Source organism: Protopterus annectens, chromosome 1.part2 (assembly GCF_019279795.1).
Source record: "Protopterus annectens isolate FY-2018-M chromosome 1.part2, PAN1.0, whole genome shotgun sequence".
Classification (NCBI taxonomy): domain Eukaryota; kingdom Metazoa; phylum Chordata; order Ceratodontiformes; family Protopteridae; genus Protopterus; species Protopterus annectens.
The window spans coordinates 1,007,354,218-1,007,373,498 of NC_056727.1; positions in this window are offsets into that span (position 1 = coordinate 1,007,354,218).

Here is a 19,281-nt window from a genome sequence, read left to right on the forward strand (position 1 = left end):
AGGAAAATAATCTGAATTCCTGCTCCTAATCAGTGTATTTCAGAAATTGGTTCTGCATTGTTAAATCATTTCTGTGGGGGACTTCACATCCTCTACTACCTGATAAGGGGGGGACTATGCCTCAACACCCCTATTAACTAGATATAATAGCTATAAAAATCACTGTATCTTAGAGGTAAGTGAATACTCTAAGATATCTCAGCCTAGGGCAATGTATGTGTGTGAGTGTGTGTGCATGTGTGTGTATCTATCTATCTATATATATATATATATATATATATATATATATATATATATAAATCTAGATACACACACACACACCCGCACGCACACGCATGCACACACAAGCACACGCGCGCACACACACACACACACACACACACACACACACACACACACACACACACACACACACAAACACACACTCGCACAAGTCTATCTGGTTGCCTGTGACAAGTACAAGCAGTTAATTGGGACATTCCTCATTATACAAATGACTTTGTTCTCTACTGTGTCCTATATCTATGGTGAATATTCTATTTGTTTCACATTGACTGTATATTTTATTTTAACCTGCTGCAATAGTGTATTACTTATACTGTTGGGGAGTGGGGGATGTGCTACATGTTTTCTTCTTTCTTTGTGTAACATTCAGTATACACATGTTTTGAAACATCTACTGCTTGCATCAATGACTTGACCATTTTCAAGCAATATCTACATAATGAACTGTGACAGCTTAATTTTATGAACAAATAGAACACTAACTAAAAAAGATATACTTTTTGCATGTTACGTAGGATTCCATTCCCCAAATGTATTATACATTTTCTACATTCTTAATTTACAAGATATCAAAGCCTACAAGACAGGAAAGAGCCATAAATAGGATGGGGTGAAGGGATGGCTACCATGGATGAAAACAGTTAGGGGCCAAGAAATGTAGGTGCCTTTCGTGTGTGAGTGCAGTAATGGCATTACTTTATGAAGCCGCAGGGATATTTCGGCTTCAACTGCCTTTGCCATCTTGGCTGAAGCACTAATGTGCTCATAGTTTTGTAATTAAACTATGGCAAACAATTTGCCACAGGCTCAGAGTACAGATGAGGTATTTTTTTTTTGGTATTCAACTTTGAGAAGGCCTTTTTTTAATTTCTTTCTCAACTTTGAGTTTTAAATAAAAATGCTGGCTTTGAGAATTGTCTGTACCTGCTGATTGTGGGATATGTTAAAACATATAGTAAAGTATTAGTATAAGCAGCTTTCTGTGTCATGAATTTGTATAAAATCACCTGTCAGTTGTTAGTATAGGTTGACAGATATTTATATTAAACCCAAATGAGTCCCGAAAAGGTTACCATTCTGTTTGCAGCAAATACAAATTTACATGTTAACTGCTGTCTTCTTCATCAAGAAATATCATTTTAGCAAAAACCTTTCCAAAATCTGAGATATTCAAAAGTCTAGTTTATTAAAGAATTAGGATCATGTAGATTGATAGATGTTTTTACATCCTTTAACAAATGCATATGCACTGTAGAATGAACTAGTATAAATTGTTATTATTGTTATTATTTAAAGTGTTATATGTCTCTTAAGCCCCAGAAATTATGTATTTTGCAACAGAAGCACTTATATTGTAACATACTGGCAAACATTTTGGAAAAACCTAATACACCTGTCATAGTAAACACCATATCACTAAAATGAAAGAACACAAATTAAATGTATTGATTTTTATTCTAAACCAAAAATGAAGAAAAACCTCAATTTCCTCTAAGATAAGGACTCAGGTGTTGAGAGTTCAGTCAACCTTTGCTTCTACAGTGTGCAGGTCACCTTCAGTAACAAGAGGTCACATCACAAGTTCATTACCTGTGATTTATCTACATATTCTCAATGTCGCAAAAATCATAGATAGGTTACAGAAAATCTTTACATAATGGTAACAAATGGACGAGATAGCAGATGTTGTTTTTCTAATTACCTTCCATCTATTCAAATCTCTTATTTTTGTGTTTCTTAATGTTGTTGTGTATCTGTTACATGTTCATTATTTAATTTTCAAAGTGCATTACCTAACTTTAGTTTGTTGTGTAACTTCAGCAGTTTGTTGCATTGGTCTATTAATAATAATACACAGGCATAAATACGTAACTGGGAAAACAGCAACTGTTGACTTCTGCCATTTACAGAGTGTTTATTTTAGTCATAACTACATAATGATTACATCATAGCTTGCTGATTTTTGGAGTGGACAGTAGCTGTGTCTTTAGTGCGCTAGACTGACACACCTGGCAGTAGAATGTTATTATAAAAACAGAAAGGATGTGCTGACACTGGAAAAGTATCATTAACCTGACTCAGGAAACATTATGGGTGGGTGGCCGTGTGTGTGTGTGCGTGTGCGTGTGAGTGTGTGCGTGTGTGTGTGCGTGTATGTGTGTGTGTGTGTGTGTGTGTGTGTGTGTGTGTGTGTGTGTGTGTGTGTGTGTGCGTGTGTGTGTGTGTGCGTGTGTGCTCATTAGCTTTTGTGTAGACTGATAATACTTGAAAGCATTTTCTGTTGTAGAGGTCATTCCCTGTTTATTCACCGTAAGTGGAAAGCTAAACCTACTGAACCTACTGCTCTGCTGCAGATACATTCCTCTATATAAATGTATACATATCCTTCTTAAAGCAGAATAGGGTAGAAAATCCCAAAAGGCAATAAAAAGATAAAATATAGTTCTGAATAGTCAGAATACAAGGAAACACATAAAAGCTTCTAAAATATTTATATCAACCTTTCTTTTCAGTCTATTAATTTTAATCTCCATATGCTGACATTAGTAACTGATGTTCTCAGGATGGCACCTAACCTAACCATACTATACATAAATCAACTTATACTTTGGTTGTTATTTTCCAATGTACACTAAAGTGATGCAGCATTGTAAATATCATAAATATAGAACTGGTGTACATTTCTAGCCTATTAAAATTAATGTCAAAGGCTTAAATGTCAAATCTTAAATAGTGAAGTGTTTATATGTCATGTCTACTGAGAATTATATATAAAATGTAACACTTCAAGCATTGCACTACACTTTGTTCTGGGCATGGATAAAAAAGGTCTCAGAGTTGCTCAGCAAATTAATCAAATAAATAGACGCATATGACTACTGCAGTTTTAATCATGACACTGCAAGTTTATTCTTCAAGGGGTTAAACTAATGATGAATGGTGGGGGCTGGATGCCCTGCTATACTTTTTCATGATCACATTTTGAAAGATAAATCTATACAGTTAAAAAAAATCTCCATCCATCTTCAATGCCAAAGAAAAACAATTTGTTGCCCCATGTTGCCAGCAACTGAGTACAGTGCAGGAGCAGATTGTTTGGGCATCCTTTTGATTCCAGTCTGCTATAAGCTTCAGGCATCCCAAAAATCAGAATGGAACAGATTATTTGCCAGTACTAAAATACACTAAAAAGATACATTTGTTTGTTTGCATAAAACAAGAAGCACATAAGTCTAATACAGAAACAGCAGCAGTTGTGTATTTCTTTTCTATTCGGTCTGCAGGCTAAAATATAGTTTTGAATAGTCAGAATAAAAGAAAGCACGTTCATTCAGAAATACATTGCAGGGGGATATATGCACATATATATATACTTCTGATAACAGCCATATAGATCTTCCCTGGAGAAAAAAAGAGAACATTTTAAAAAAAAATTGTCAAATCTCCACTTCTCATACTAGATAAACTACAATTAGATATAGGTACCATTTTATTGAACTCCTCTGTTATGTATTTTTAATTGTTTTCTTAATAAGCATATTAATTTTTCACAATTTCAGGTATTCATTTTGTTTCCCAGCCAATCGGTTCCTTAACTGTCATCCTTTCTTACTGGAATGACTTTGATAAAAGTGTAAGTCTTTTAACCAAAGAACATATTTCATGTCTTTGCACAATTTGTTACATACATTTATGCATCTTCCAAATACTTAATAGTATCATTAATATTATTATTATTGTTGTTATTATTACCAAACATTGTTTATCTTTCCAATGTTCACTTTTTAATTGCTACTATAGGGACAACCTCATTACATGCTTTATTACCATAATAATTAAATATAAATAACAGTGTTAGCATCATTAGACTGATAGAAACATATCCCAACTAAGTTGCTGAACTGTTGTCATGCTTTGTTCTGATCTAAATAGCCATATCTCTTTCTACCATAACCATGTCCTCTTGCACCAATCCCTTAACAATATTTGTAGACAATACTATCAATAACTTATAGTTAGTAATTTCATATAAACCTTGTAAATGTGTATGAATTCATCACAGTTGATCATTAATCTGTAAGTGAAATTAACTCAGATCTAATATATCTTGTACATTTGTTAAACAATTGTACCAAGCTCAAACCAAAGAATTGTGTGGGTTAGTCTAATAGTTATACCAAATTCAATCCAAAGAATTGTGTGGGTTTATTTGAGTGTGGGGAGTGCCTTCTGTGTGGAGTCTGCATGTCATCCCCGTGGTTAGGTAGCGTTCGAAAGACATGTGTAAATGGGCGTGCCTTTGTTGAAGGTTGAATGTTGAGCTGGCACCTCGGTATTTGTCAAAATCTATTGCCAATCATTAGCGGACTGGAGTTCCGCTGTGGCGACCCCTAACCGGGAAAAGCTGAAAGACAGCAACAACAACAGCAACCAAGCTCAAACCAAAGAATTGTGCGGGTTTATTTACTGGTGATATCAAACTCAACCCAAAGAATTGTGTGTGTTTACTGAGTGGTTGTACCAAACTCAAACCAAAGAATTCTGTGAGCTTATTAAGCAACTGAACAAAGCTCAAATCAAACTGGTGTGAATTTATTAAGCAGCTGTACCAAACTCAAACCAAACAACTGGTCAAATGTAACTGAACTAAGTTTTAATTAATTACAGTTAAAGCTGTCTGCAACAATTCAGGTTTCATTAACATTTCCAAGATTTTTTATAAAGGTAATGTGTTCTAGACCTAGACTGAATATGTTTATTGGTTGTCACACAGGAGTAAGAACTATATTTTGTTTTTTGCTACTTAATATTACAGAAACCATATTTACTAGGGTAACATCATACCTATGGTCAGTCATTTCAACTAACCTTCCATCTCTGACTTTCATTTTTAGTGTCTTCTACACCTGAACAAGCAGTTGGCCATATAAAAGTACATTGACTTGCAGAACTAAATTCCATCGAAAGAACATAATCAAAAGCGTGCTTGGCTACACATATAAAAGTAAATATTGTTTGGCAACCTACACCCCCAAAAATTAAATATAAATTACTTGGTAAACAGGATCATAAATTCTTAACAGAGTTTGCTGGGCAAGCATATTTATCTATGGACTCCGGTTTGGGTAAAATGAATAGACAGATTCTGCAAGAAGTGAAGATGGAGGGGGAGTAGGAGGTTTAGGAAGAGGAAGAGGCCATGTCAGGTCTATGCATAGGGGTCAGAATGGGAAGTAACTGAATTAGTTAGGATGAGTGTTGTTTAGACTGGCAAGAGGGGGCATCAGTCTCTTTGATGTGTGTATTTGGAGCTCACCCACCCTCCACCACAGCTTGTTCAGCATAATAGGTTAGTGTTTTGACAGGTTTGAAGTTAGTTTGGGGGCATGGGATTTAAAGGGGTTCCTCCTTTCTCCCTTTTCTTGTTCTGGGTTTTGTATTCAATTTCTGGGGTGAGCATTGCTTTACACTGTTTCTGTTAGGGGATTACAAGGAGTGTAGTGGCATTCTAAATAGTAATTGGACAATGTATTATCTTAAGCCTAGCAGTTTTTAACACTGGCTTAAGTTTGTTATGTCATTTATGCTCTGATGTTTCTAAAATGTCTGATTTCTGGTGGAATTATGTCTTGCACTAATTGTGGTGTTGCTGTTCAGTAACATAGTCACTTACCTATGAGGTATGTTTATATATATAGAGTAAAGGGGAGCACTGCCCCCCACATCGGGGGGTGTTGGGGGCATAGCCCCCACATATTTTAAGTATATATTATGTTTGGAAAAGAGTAATATATTGGAATTGCAAGTATCCATGTATATAGTTCAAAATATTTAAAATATGTGTGGGGCTACATCCCCAACATCCCCCGATGTAAGGGGCGGTGCCCCCCATCCCTCCTTACTATATATACTAACTCCAGGGTTGCACTACAGTGGGGAAAAGGCCATAAATAACTTTCAGTAAAATGTGATTCAGTGAATTGAGTTTTCAGTGAATTGTGCTTTTAGTGATTTGTTTTCAGTCATTTGAGTTTCAGTGTTCAGTGAATTGTGCTTTTAGTGATTTGTGTTCAGTCATTTGAGTTTCAGTGAAATGTGCATTCAGTGAAATGTCCTAGACCCACACACGCATATATGTTTATATATGTATATATGTATATATATATATATATATATATATATATATATATATATATATATATTTTTTTTTTTTTTTTTTTCCCCCCTGCAATTCATTTCTGATTTTATACAGTAAGTCATTCTTTTTTGTTTGTGGATAAAGGGTTGATTTTGAAGTAATAATAAAATCATCTCTAACTAACTAAATTAACAAAACAGATATCCAATTCCTATAATCAAGCTTAGTTTCAAAATAAATGGGCACGTATGTAAAAGAGTTTAAGTTCTGCTTTGTATGTTTTATTCTTCAGGCTTATAAGTTAAAGAATCATGTTAGTTATCATGTTACAAGACACACTAGGAAATGTCCGGTGCAAGAAAAAGAAGCCGTAACTATGAAAACGTCTTTACGTTTTCATAGTTGCAGATTCTTTTTCTTGCACTGGATGTTTCCTAGTGTGTCTTATGAATTTGGAATTGATTTTTTGTTTTATTGGTTTGTTATGGCGTCCAGAAGTGAGTTAAGTCCAAGGCTGTTTTCTCAAGTGGCTGCCAGTGGTGAGAGCATTAGCCTCACCACATTAATCAAAGTGTTAACCCAAAATATTGACAATTTGGCTGCAAGAATGGAAGCCATAGATCAGAGCCACAAGGATTCTCACCCAGGCCATGAAAATTGTGGTGGTGGAGCTCAACTGGTGAGGAACCCTTTATCAGGATAGGAAATTACTAGTTTGGGTTTGCAAGTCCAACCTAACTCAAATATGAGCCGACCATTGATCCAGATGGAGACATTACATGAACGGAACATTTTCATAGTTGCAGCTTCTTTTTCTTGCACCGGACATTTCCTAGTGTATCTTGTGAGTTTGGAATTTTTTTTTTGTTTTATTAGTTATCATGTTACCCCTCCCCAAAATTGAGGAGGGGCAGTAGTAGATATTAAATTCATAGCAGATAAAGTTTTAAAAAAATGCACCACTAAACAAATTAAGAAGCACAGATAATGCACTCAAAATGGATAACGTTATATTGGAGTCTGTTTTTATACAACCGTGCATCTGAAGTATAGACAGACATGCTATGTGCTGTGTTCATCTTTGTGCTCTTATGTGCACAACAATGTGCATACTATTGTCAGTTGCTATTACATTTAGTGCTTTTGTGTGTGTGTGTGTGTGTGTGTGTGTGTGTGTGTGTGTGTGTGTGTGTGTGTGTGTGTGTGTGTGTGTGTGTGTGTGTAACTAGCAATCAATTATTGTGCATAAATCTTGTTTGTATTTATAGATGCTGTTGCTGACAGCTTCAATACTGCTTTACTGTCTATTGTACATGACAGTGTGATAATAGTTCTGTTAATAATGTTCAACTGAGCAACTTTACTGACATGTATTGTGACAGTGAGACAAGTTATTATATAGAGTAGAAATGTTCTTTAGTTCTGAGGGGATCTGACAATTTAGAATTATGAGGTGCCAGTAGCAGTTCTTGCCTTTTTTAGATTTTGCTTTCTGTTGAAAAAATAAGGAACTACATCACCGAACACAAATGCATGAAACATGGGTGGAAACTCAAACTGTGAGCATTTGTGTAGGTACCAATCTCATCTGCTCCATCAGTGTGAACAGCAAGCCCTGCACACTCTCTGAACTTTAAACAACTCTGTTGCAGCGCAAACATGAAGAAGTAAAACATTCCCCAAAACAAAGAATCACTGCCAGTGCACACGTAGAAACTGTACTGGCTATGATTTGTAATGGCAAGCAGTCATGGGCCTTCTTATCTTCAAGGTTTCATAACTCAGATTCCTTACCCTCAGGAAATATGTACTGAGTGAGCAGTAGCGAACTCCACGTAAGCTCCTCTTTTGTGGGTAATGTGAACTTTACTGAAGTCTAGCTGTTGGAGGATCAGTGATGTTTGTTTATCCAAAAAGAATATACCTGCTTTCTGTGGTCACAGGGTGTAGTAGCCCCATATTTTGGGGCCATATAAATCGTGAATTTTATAGTGAAGGTCTCTTAAAATTCTTGGCTTCATTTCAGATCTTTTTTGCTGACATGCCTGTAAGGCATCTACTTGCAGTGTCACACTGTCTGCATGCAACAGCTTTGTTGTTCTATCCCCTAAAACCTGTTTCCTGATACAATCATTCAACATTAAAACCAGGAATAGGCTCACAGCTGAATCTTGAGGCAGTCTCACTCCTACAGAGAACCCCGTGTGAGTCTAAACACTTTGTATTTGCGTCATTGAGTCCTTTTACATAGCTTACACTAATTTTGCAATTATTTTGGGGACATTGAATAATTTCAGAACTGCCCAAATCATCTTTTTGGGACCTTGTCATATGTCTACTCCATGTGTACATCAGCAAATTGTAGCTAAATATGGACATTTCATTTCCATGATACCTACATTCCTATGTTACTTTCTGCGTTTCATCCCCTTTCAGTAGTCCACAGAAGGTACTTAGAACACTTAATATTATCTTACTCCTGGCTCTACCTCTAACTTACTATTATTTTGCAATTCTCATCCTTAGATAACTCTAATCCTATCAGGTTCTGCTGTTTTCCTAATGGGTCATTATTTGCTCATCCATAGTATCTTTTGTCTATTGTTTGTTACATAACAAATGTGCAATTTCCTGATCATCAGCTATTTTTATTACTCATTTATTTTTTTTTAGTTTGTTAACTAGGTGGGCGAGCTGGTCCTAGTACCCTTTTCAGCCACAAACCGAATTAAGTTATTTTTGTGTACTCAAAACAATCAAATCAAAGTCTCTAAACGTTCAAGCAAACTCATTACGTATGTACAAAATTTATAGAATACTCAGTTTACAGATCAGAAAATTAGATTAAAAGAAATTAGATACTACAATAGCCAGAAACTGTGGAACTAGCATAAAAGCAATTAGCAGACAATATAAATTAAAAGTTCAGTGTGAGGAACAAAAAAAGTATAAATCAAAAGGTAAGTGAGTTGCAATCAGCAGCAAAATGGTAAGGTAGAAAGTATGAAGAATGCAATTCTCTGATGCAGTACACAGGCCTAAGTAAGAAATGTTAGGCCGAAGTGTGAAAATATCAACTGGGGGTTGAGAATGGGACAGGATAGGGAAAGGGAGATACAAGTGCTGAGATATATATAAAGAATGTTTGTGAGTTTATACTGCAGGTGAGAAAAAAGGATGCCAGAGTAAAAAGTCATGAGTGACTGTGGGAACAACATTTGTAAATGACGTAGTTATGTTTATAGGTTTGGATTTTACCAGCCAACTTTAGAACTGTAGGCTGTTTTGCTATAGGGCTGATGGTTGCAAGTGATAGAACAGTTAGCCTGCATCTGTGAAACACTGACATGTTTTACGTCTTTAACATGTTTTAATCTAATTCAGGTACATTCAAGGCATTGCTCCTCTGCAGTGTGTAATCAGTGAAGAATTTACAAACACTCAGTTTGTCTTGTGCAAAGTCTGTACATGTTCAAGGCACTGCCCCTGAACAACAGATAATAATAATAATTATTATTATTATTATTAGTAGTAGCATTATAAAAAGCATACTAGTGTCGGTGTACAAGAACAAAGGGGACATCCACAACTGTGGGTAGTACTTATATGTAAGTTCTGGACAGAGTGCTTGATAAATGACTATGCCAAGTAGTAGAAAGTAAGATGCAAAATGAGAAGTTCAGATTCAGGTCAAGATGCAGTTCAACTAACCCAATGTTTGCAGTGAGAAAGATAGTTGGGAAGAAGCTAGAAATGAGGAAAGAGTCCAAATGAGCATTCCTAAGCTTGGAGAAAGCATATGACAAGGACCCAAAAAAGATGCTTTGGGAAGTTCTGTGGTGATTCAAACTGCAAATGGAGAGGGTGTGCATCAGGGTTCAGCTCTGAGCCCACTGCTGTTCTTACTGGTGACGGATGATATTAGCAAACAGGTCAGATGGAACAGATCAGCAAAGTTGCTGTTTGCAGCTGATGTGGCATTACAGGCATTCTTAGAGCAAGAAATTCAGCAAAGGAGAGAGGAATGTAATGCAAAACTGAATGCAAATGGGATGAAACTAAGTATTGATAAGATAACTGTAATGACAGTGAATAGGGGAAATCAGAAGAAGCTGAGAATTAGGACAGACAGGAAGATAGTGGAACAGGTTAACAGACAGTGTTGGTTGAGGATAACGGAAATCTGAATGAGGAAGTCAAAGTTAGAGTCAGAGGGGCTATAGCCAACTGGCATAGAGTGTTATAGTTAGTGTGAGGCAGAAGAATGCCAAAGAAGCTGAAAAGTAAGGTGCACAAAACAGTGGTGCTACCAGTACTACTGTGTGGTACAGAAACCTGGGCAGTAAAGAAAGAGAAGTTGAGGAAGCTAGAGGTGACAGAAATGAAGTGCCTGAGATGGATGGTAGGATGCAGTCTGTGGGACAGATGAAGAAATGAGGACATTAGAGCAGAAGTCAAAGTAACTCCAATTGCAGAGAAAGTCAAAAAGAGCAGATTATGGTGGTTCAGGGAAACATACAGAAAAGCATAAGACAATCTAGTGAACAGGATTTAGCTCAAACTGGAAGAAAATAAGTGGAAATGAGGGCATCCAGCAAAGAGATGGATGGATTGTTTAAGAGAAGATCTGTAACAGGCAGGCAGGACTTTTGAAGAAGTTAGGAGAGTAGCATTGAATTGAGAGAGATGGAAGTAGCTGACTCAACACCCTGACCTCATGTAAAAAAAGTGGTAAAAATGGGGTTGATGATGAGGATGATGAATAAAACTAATTATGTATGTCCAGTACTGTGTGTGTGTGTGTGTGTGTGTGTGTGTGTGTGTGTGTGTGTGTGTGTGTGTGTGTGTGTGTGTGTGTGTGTGTGTGGGTGTGTGTGAGTGTGTGTGTGTGTGTGTGTGTGTGTGTGTGTGTGTATTTATATATATATATCTTTAGCCTATTTGGCATAATGGTTAAGGTCTTTGCCTATGATGCACAAGATACAAGGTTCAATCATGTCCTCCCTGTGTCTCTCTGGGTTCATCCCACCTCTGAAAAACATGCTGAGTGTTTCCACCTCAAACTCACATATGAGTGCAGCTGTAGGGAGCAGCACATACTCTACAAGGTGCCCTATAGAGTTGTACAGACCAACCACTTTGGGCATCTACTGTGGTGCACAGTATCCTCAAGTTAGCAGAACATGGATCACAGACATGTGCCATGGTAGGGCTAGCCATTCAATGGCATAAAAATATGGCTGTAGGTGATTCAGTCATGTTGATTAATGTCACCAAATGGGTATGGGTATTTTCCGGAAATAAGTGGATTGGGGATGCACCCTACTCTGACCTATGCCTGGGACCCATGTTGATGGTGGGAGGGGCATATGTTCCCCTATTGGCCAGTATGTGCCTGCCACAAAGCCCAGCACCTCCTGTTCAGTAAGCTACTGGTCATCTGGTATCCAGTTGTTCAGCCTGGGTTACCTGAGATAATGAAAGCTGGAAGTAAAACTAATCAACCTACAAAACATGAACCAAGCATTGCTACACTCAGTGTAGGTTCACTGGCAGGATGGAGCTTGGAAGTGGATGGCATGATGTTATGGAGTAGGCTGGACATGCTATGTATCCAAGAGACACGATGAAAGGGCAGTGTAGCAAAGACATTTGGCTTGGGATCCAGAGTCTAGAACTCAGGAGGAGGACATGCTAGAAATTGTGTGAGAATTGTGGTGAGAGAGAAGCTTCAAAAGGCAGTGAGGTATGCCATCAGAATTAATGACAGACTCATGGCAATGAGACTCCATTAATGACAGACTCATGGCAATCAGATTCCAGTGTAATGACAGGGGCAGTATTTATAATTTCAGCCTATCCCCCACAGCAGGGTCATTGTAGTAAGGAAAAGAATGCATTCACACAGCAGTTGCAGGACCTGCTAGATAAAGCAGTACAACAGGAACTGGTGTTGATAGCGGGTGACTTGAACGTACATGTTAGGACAGACAAAACAGTATACGAGGACTGCTTGAGTGCACATGGGTGGGGCAACAGGAATAAAGAAGGAGAGGCTATTCTAGACTTCTGTCTAGCATATGGCTTGATGGTAGCCAAACCCTGGTTCAGAAAGAGAGACAGTCACATGCTCAAATACAAGAGTGGCCAACATGCAACTGAAGTGGACTTCCTCTTAATAAGGAAAGGGCACTGGAGTAGAATCAGTGATTGCAAAGTCATCCCCAGTGAAACTGTTGGTCCAAAGCATAAATCATTGGTTGCCACAAGGAGTGGTCAGAGAAGGCTCTAAAGTCAACAGAGGCCAGACTGAAGACCTGGACAACAGTTCAAGGAATTACTTAGGGCTCTAGCACCCCAAGAAGAGGAGGAAATAGGTTGAGTTGAAGAGAATGGCAGTGCCTCAAGACAGCATGTGTGGCCAAGACAGGTATGAAAATAAGGTACATAAGGAAAGCGGGTGGTGGAATGCAGAACTCCAGAAGGTCATCAAAAGAAAGGAGTGCAGGAAAAAGTGGGAGATAAAAACGATGGACCAGGATAGGAAGGAATACTGGCTGCCTAAAAAAGAAGCTAAGAAAGGAGTTGCAATAGCAAAGAACAGGGCATTGAAGGCACTCTATCAGCTTCTGGAAAGTGACTCAGTAGGTGGCACAAAGAAACTAAATCAGATTGCAAGACCATGACAGAATGATAACGAAGGTAGTCAGACACCCTTCATAAGGGATTCCAGCAGCTACCTGGTCACCAGTCCACAGGACATCAAAGGCCAATGGAAGGACTAACTCCATTAACTTCTGAATGAGAAAACGACATAGAAGTTGTACTGCCCCAGACACAGCCTATGATGAAGGGAAGAAGAGCAGCCCACCCTAGATAAAGGAAAAATAGCACTTAGGAAAATGAAGTCTGGGAAAGTAGGAGGCTCAGGTGAAGTTACAACAGATATGATAAAGATGCTGGGTGAGATAGGGGAGAAATGGCTCCTGAGAATACTCATAGCAGTGTGGAGAGAAAGACATATCACAGATGACTGGAGAATAAGTATATTCATGCCAGTGTAAAGAAGAAAGTGACATCCACAATTCTGGTAAGTATAGAGGTATCAAACTCCTGTCGCATTACAAGAATGTTCTGGAGAGGGTGACTTGTAAATGGACACACAGAGTAGTAGAAAGTAAGATGGGAGATAAGCAGCTCAGATTCAGATCAGGATGCAGCACAACTGACCTGATGTCTGCAGTGAGACAGATAATTGAGAAGAAGCTAGAGATGAGGAAAAAGTCCAACTGGGCATTCCAAGAATTGGAGGAAGCATATCACAAGGTCCCAAGAAAGCTAATTTGGACAGTACTGTGGTGGTTTAAAGTCCCAGAAACCTTTGTATCATTACTGCATGCTATGTAGAAGGACCCAATGGCACAAGTACGAGCAGTGTTCGCTCTCACAGATGGGTTTCCATTGAGAGTGGGTGTGCATCAGGGTTCAGCTCTGAGCCCACTGGTGTTCATACTGGTGATGGACTACATTAGCAAACAGGTCAGAGGGGACAGATCAACAAAGTTGCTGTATGCAGACAATGTGGTATTGCAGGCAGACTCTCAGCAAGAACTTCAGCAAAGGATAGGAGAGCGGAATGCAAAACTGAAGGAACATAGGGTAAAACTAAGTACAGATAAGACTATGGTAATGGCAGCAAATTGGGGAAAACAGAGGAAGCTGAGAATTGAGATAGAAGGGAAGATAGTGGTACAGATAAACAGCTTCAAGTATCTGGGAGGAGTAGTTGAGGAGAAGAGTAGTCTGAATGAAGAGGCCAAAGCTAGAATCAGAGGGGCTGCAGCCAACTGGCAAAGAGTATCAGGTATAGTGTATGTCAGAAGAATGCCAAAGAAGCTGAAACATAAGGCACAAAAAACAGTGGTGTGATCATAGGTTCATAGGTTCATAGGTTCATACTAGGCTATCTGCCCGAGGGCATTTACAGGCCTAGCCCATAGTTTTGTGGCTTACGCCACCCCTTTAGTATGGGGAACTATACCCATTATTTTGCTGTGCCTCTGTCGATCAGTGACACTGAGGTAATCCCTGGGGTATATCTGCGATCTCCCATCCATTGGTCAAGATTTCTCTTGAACAAGGCCAGCGAGGTGCTCTGCCTCACATATACCGTGATTTTATTCCACAGCATAGGGAGTCTTTGGGTGATGAATCTATCCCTCCAGCACGTACTATTAATAGCCGTGTCGAGGTTTAAGTCTCCCGCCCTTGTGGCTCTGACGGATCTAGATTTTTTGAGGTGAAGCATATTCATCAAATCTGGGTTTGACATGGCCTTGTATGTTAGGCAAAGGTCACCTCTGAGCAAGCGGTAAGCAACTGAATAGAGCTGGAGTTCTTTCAGTCGGGCAGCATAGGACAGATGTTTGAGACCCTTTATCCTTTTGGTGAGGAACTTTTGTGGCCTCTCCAGCTGCTGCAAGTGTCGGGTCAGATACATTCCGAATGGGGCATTGTACTCAATCATTGGTCTGATGAGTGATGAGTATAGGGAGACTATGACCTCCCTTGATCTAGATGAGAATCCCTTCATGATAAGGTGGGCAATGTAGAAGGTCTTCCTAACTACTTTAGCTACATGGGTGTCGAATGACAGACTACTATCAACCTGGGTCCCCAGGTCCCTGACAACTTCTTCTGTGCTCAAGTGGATTGCCACCTATTTGGTAGCTAGGGGTAACCTTGTTTTTCCCGAAGGGTATGACTATGCATTTTTTGGCATTTAACTTTAGGCCATGGCTCTGGCACCAGTTATCCATTTCTGTGAGACCCTTCTGAAGGATATCTGTGTCAGATGTGTTTTCTACTATGGTGCCCAGTTTGCAGTCATCTGCAAACTTTGTCAGCCATAACCCTCCTGTGTTTGCTTGTACTTCGGAAAAGTAGATGCCAAACAAGAGTGGGCCCAGGACTGAGCCCTATGGTACACCACTTGTGACAGGCTTTGAGTCTGACATGGCGCCAGCAACTCTGACCCTGTGGGTTCTGTCACTCAGCCAGTTTGCAACCCATCTTGTGATGTATGGGTTAACATTTAAGCTGATGAGTTTTTCAATGATACCCGAGTGGGGTATTGTATCGAAGGCCTTCGCCAGATCGAGGTAGGCTGTATGGACTGCCTTTCCTCATCAATGGCTTTGGTGACTGTTTGAAAAAGTCAACCAAGTTTAGAAGGCATGATCTGCCTTTGACAAAGCCAAACTGGGATGGATCCAAAGTCTGCAAATTCCTATGTCTTTATTTATGAGGTCCATTATGATCCTCTCCATGGCTTTGCAGATAAGGCTTGTCAAGCTAATGGGCGGTAATTTCCAGGGTCGGTGGAGGCACCGCCTTTGTGAAGTGGGACCACAGTTGCAGTCGCCACTCCTGGGTGCGTATCCAGAGGTAAGACTATGATTAAACAGCTGTCCTAGCTGTGGGTTTAATTCCTCATTGAGTTCGTGGAGCACACAGCCGGGGACACCATCAGGTCCCATGGACGCTGTGTTTTTTGCTTTGGAGAGCAGTTCTCACTTGGGCATTGGAGATGTTTGGGGTGCTGCAATCGCTTGGTATAGATATCTCTCCTTTTGGGGGGGGGGAGAAGTTTGCACTGAACCTGTCAGCCAGTATGTTGGCAATGTCTGTAGGATCAGTAATCTTCACATCATTTTGAACTAGTTCTGAGCATATCTGGGAGTTTCCTCCCAGGTTTCTAGCATAGCTAAAGAAGGCCTTATGATTGTCTTTTGAGTCTTTAGCTATTTTTCTCTCAAAATTTGCTTTGGATGATTTTATGAGAGCTCTTAGGTTTTTACTTATAGTGATCAAGGGTGTCTTACCTTTTAAGGATTTTGCTCTATCTTGTAGTAGCTTCCTCCTTTTGTTGTAGAGTTTGTTTATGGCTGGGGTCCACCAGACTGGACGCTTGCCTTTGGTACAAAGAGTCTTTGTTTTGCTTGGGATTGCCTTATCCATGCAGTCCTGCAGGTGCTGGTAGAAGGCATTTGTAAGTGATTCAGCGGCTTGAGTACTGTTTTCCGCCGGCTCAGGGGCCTTAAAGGAGACCACACTAGTCTTTAGAAGTGTGAAGTCGGCTTTCGAGAAGTTCTTTACTGTGGTCTTTTATTTCAGGTGGGGATGGGATGAGGACCTCCAGCGAGATTAGTTTGTGATCTGATCTCACCAGTGAGGGTATACTTCGGTGTTGAACATTGTGCTCCCATGTTCGTGATGATGAGATCAAGTATGTTTTCTCCTCTTGTGGGGATGGTGACTAGTTGTTCCATGGCATTTGAGTTTATGAATTCCAGGAACTTTTGGGCTAGGGTGTTTGGGCTTGAGTAGTGTTCCCAGTCTATATTAGGGTAATTGAAGTCACCTAGTATGATGGTGTTTGGTGATACATTTATCCCCTCTAGTGTTTTCAGGAAGGCCATGTGAGGTTCCTGAGTTTGTGAGGGTGGCCTGTAACATGCTACAATTTGCAGAGCAGTCTTGCCTATGGTTAATTGCACCTGGATGGTCTCCGATGCATCGTGCGTTGCCACCAGTCTTGAGGTGTGGGTGTCCTTGATGAATATGGATACCCCTCCTTTCTTGGTATTGTCCGGATTTTGGGGCCGGAACGCATGATAAGAGGTAAAACCTGATAGTGCTGGGGTGCTCTCATGAGCCTTGAACCAGGTTTCTGTCACTGCACAGACATCGATGTTCTCCATACTGAGAAGGGCCTCGAGTGCGTGCATTTTGAGATTTAGACTTCTGGCATTGAGCAGCATTACCCTTAGTTTTTTCCTTTTTTGTGTTCTAGGGTGGTAGGTTTAGAATTTGAGCCTTGCCTAAAAAAGGCACTATGGGGGTGGCAAGAGCCTATGCCAATATCCGGAATCCCAGGGGTGACAGGTGCAAGCCGTCCCTTGCAAAGCAGCGTGGCTTGTCCAGCATGTCATCCCAGGCAGACAGACATTGGATCCCCTTTGAATGACACCAGAGTTTAAGCCAATTGTTAAAGCTGATCATCTTATCTCTGTATTGTGGCATCATTCTTGGTGAAGGTAGGATACTGCTCAAGGTCAGGGTCATACCTGCCTGGGCTACATAATCAGAGAGCTCCTCAATGTCTCTTTTCATGTAGTCCAAGGAGGTACGTCTCAGGTAATTTACACCAGCGTGGACAATGACTGAGTCGTATTTGTACCTGCTGTTGAGAGACCTGAGTGCTTGCATTATGTGGCGGATTCTAGCGCCCGACAGGCAGCTTACTGTGACCTTCTCCTTACTCAGTCTGGTGAGCGGGACGTCAGTGTGTCTGACTATGGAGTCACCAATGACTAGTGTGTCTGGCATTGTGTTTGGCCTTAAGGGCTGTGACTGTTTGACACTCTGACTGTGAGGTCTATGTGTTGCAGGTGTTGTGTTCTGAGGTGGTGGTTGTTTGGGTGTCTGCTTTGGTGGCCTCTGCTGTTTTGGTAGATTTTTGATCAGAGCCGAGTATGTCTTGGTGTGTTTATGTGTATGACTTGAGGTTGTGATGGTACTATGTGAGACTGGGTCTATAGTGTGTGTGGTAACCTTCTCCTCCTGACTGGTCTTGCCAGTCCTATGTTGAGAGAGCTCAGCCTCCAGTTTGGCCGTATAGTTGCATCTCTCGCATGTATTTGTGTTTTGTGGGAGGAGGAGAGGGTTGTCTGTGTACATGAGGCAATTGTAACATTGCCTCAATATTCCCAGGTTCACCAGCTGAGCAGGAGAGGACACTAGCAACTGATCCCTCGACATGCTAGAAGGACTAGACAAAAAACTTTAAAAGAGATTCCGGGGACGTGGGTGACCGAGAAATGGGGTTTGCCTTTTGGGGTGCTATCTATAAGAGTGCCGTATCAAGGTAATAAGTACTGTAGGAGCAAGTGCTAGGTTTAACAGATAGAGAAAAGTCTACTTGGAGTCAAGTAGAGATGATCTTTTTAGGTATTAGAGAAAGTGCTAGTAACAGGGATGCTTAAAGGTAAGATTGAAAAGAATGCACTCTGCAGTGTACACTAGAGAAGTTTGATATGAAAGTAGGTAACTTGAGTTTTACCTGTTTAAAAAGTTAAGGTTTAGTGGAGAGTTACTATTTTTAAAACAGCAAGATAGACTGAAAGGGGTGGTTACTTTTGTATTTTGGTACTATGAAATACTGTAGGATGGCCAATAAATTTAAATAATTGAAGGGGTGGGATTTCAAAAGTGATGGTTTTGTGATTACTCACATAAGCCAGTGAAAGTAGAGAGAAATGAGATATATGGTCAGATTAACATAAGAGGCGGGCAACTAGAAAGACAGTGGTATTTAACAAGACAACTTAAATGGGTGGGAGGGAGGGAAAACATTCTGCCTGACTCAGAACAGAGAGAGCTGTGGTCTCTTTTGAAGTTTTAATATGCTGTTAAAACAGAATGCAAGCAAAACACAAGGTAAAGAAAACAAACTACAGTATTCAAAATATAGAAAGGCAATACAGAAATACAAAAAATAACAGCAAACTAACCTTTTCTTCACAGCAAAGTGTAGCAGAGTCTGAATGAGCCTTTCAGTACTACTGTATGGCACAGAAACCTGGGCAGTGAAGGGAGAGAAGATGAGAAAGTTACAGATGATGGAAATGAAGTGCCTGAGAAAGGTGGTAGGATGCACACTGTGAGAAAGATGAAGAAATGAGTACATAAGAGCAGAAGTTAAATTAGCTTCAGTTGCAGCAAAGATGAAAGATAACAGATTATGGTGGTTTGTGCACATCTGTAGAAAAGCAGAAGACAATCTGGTGAAGATG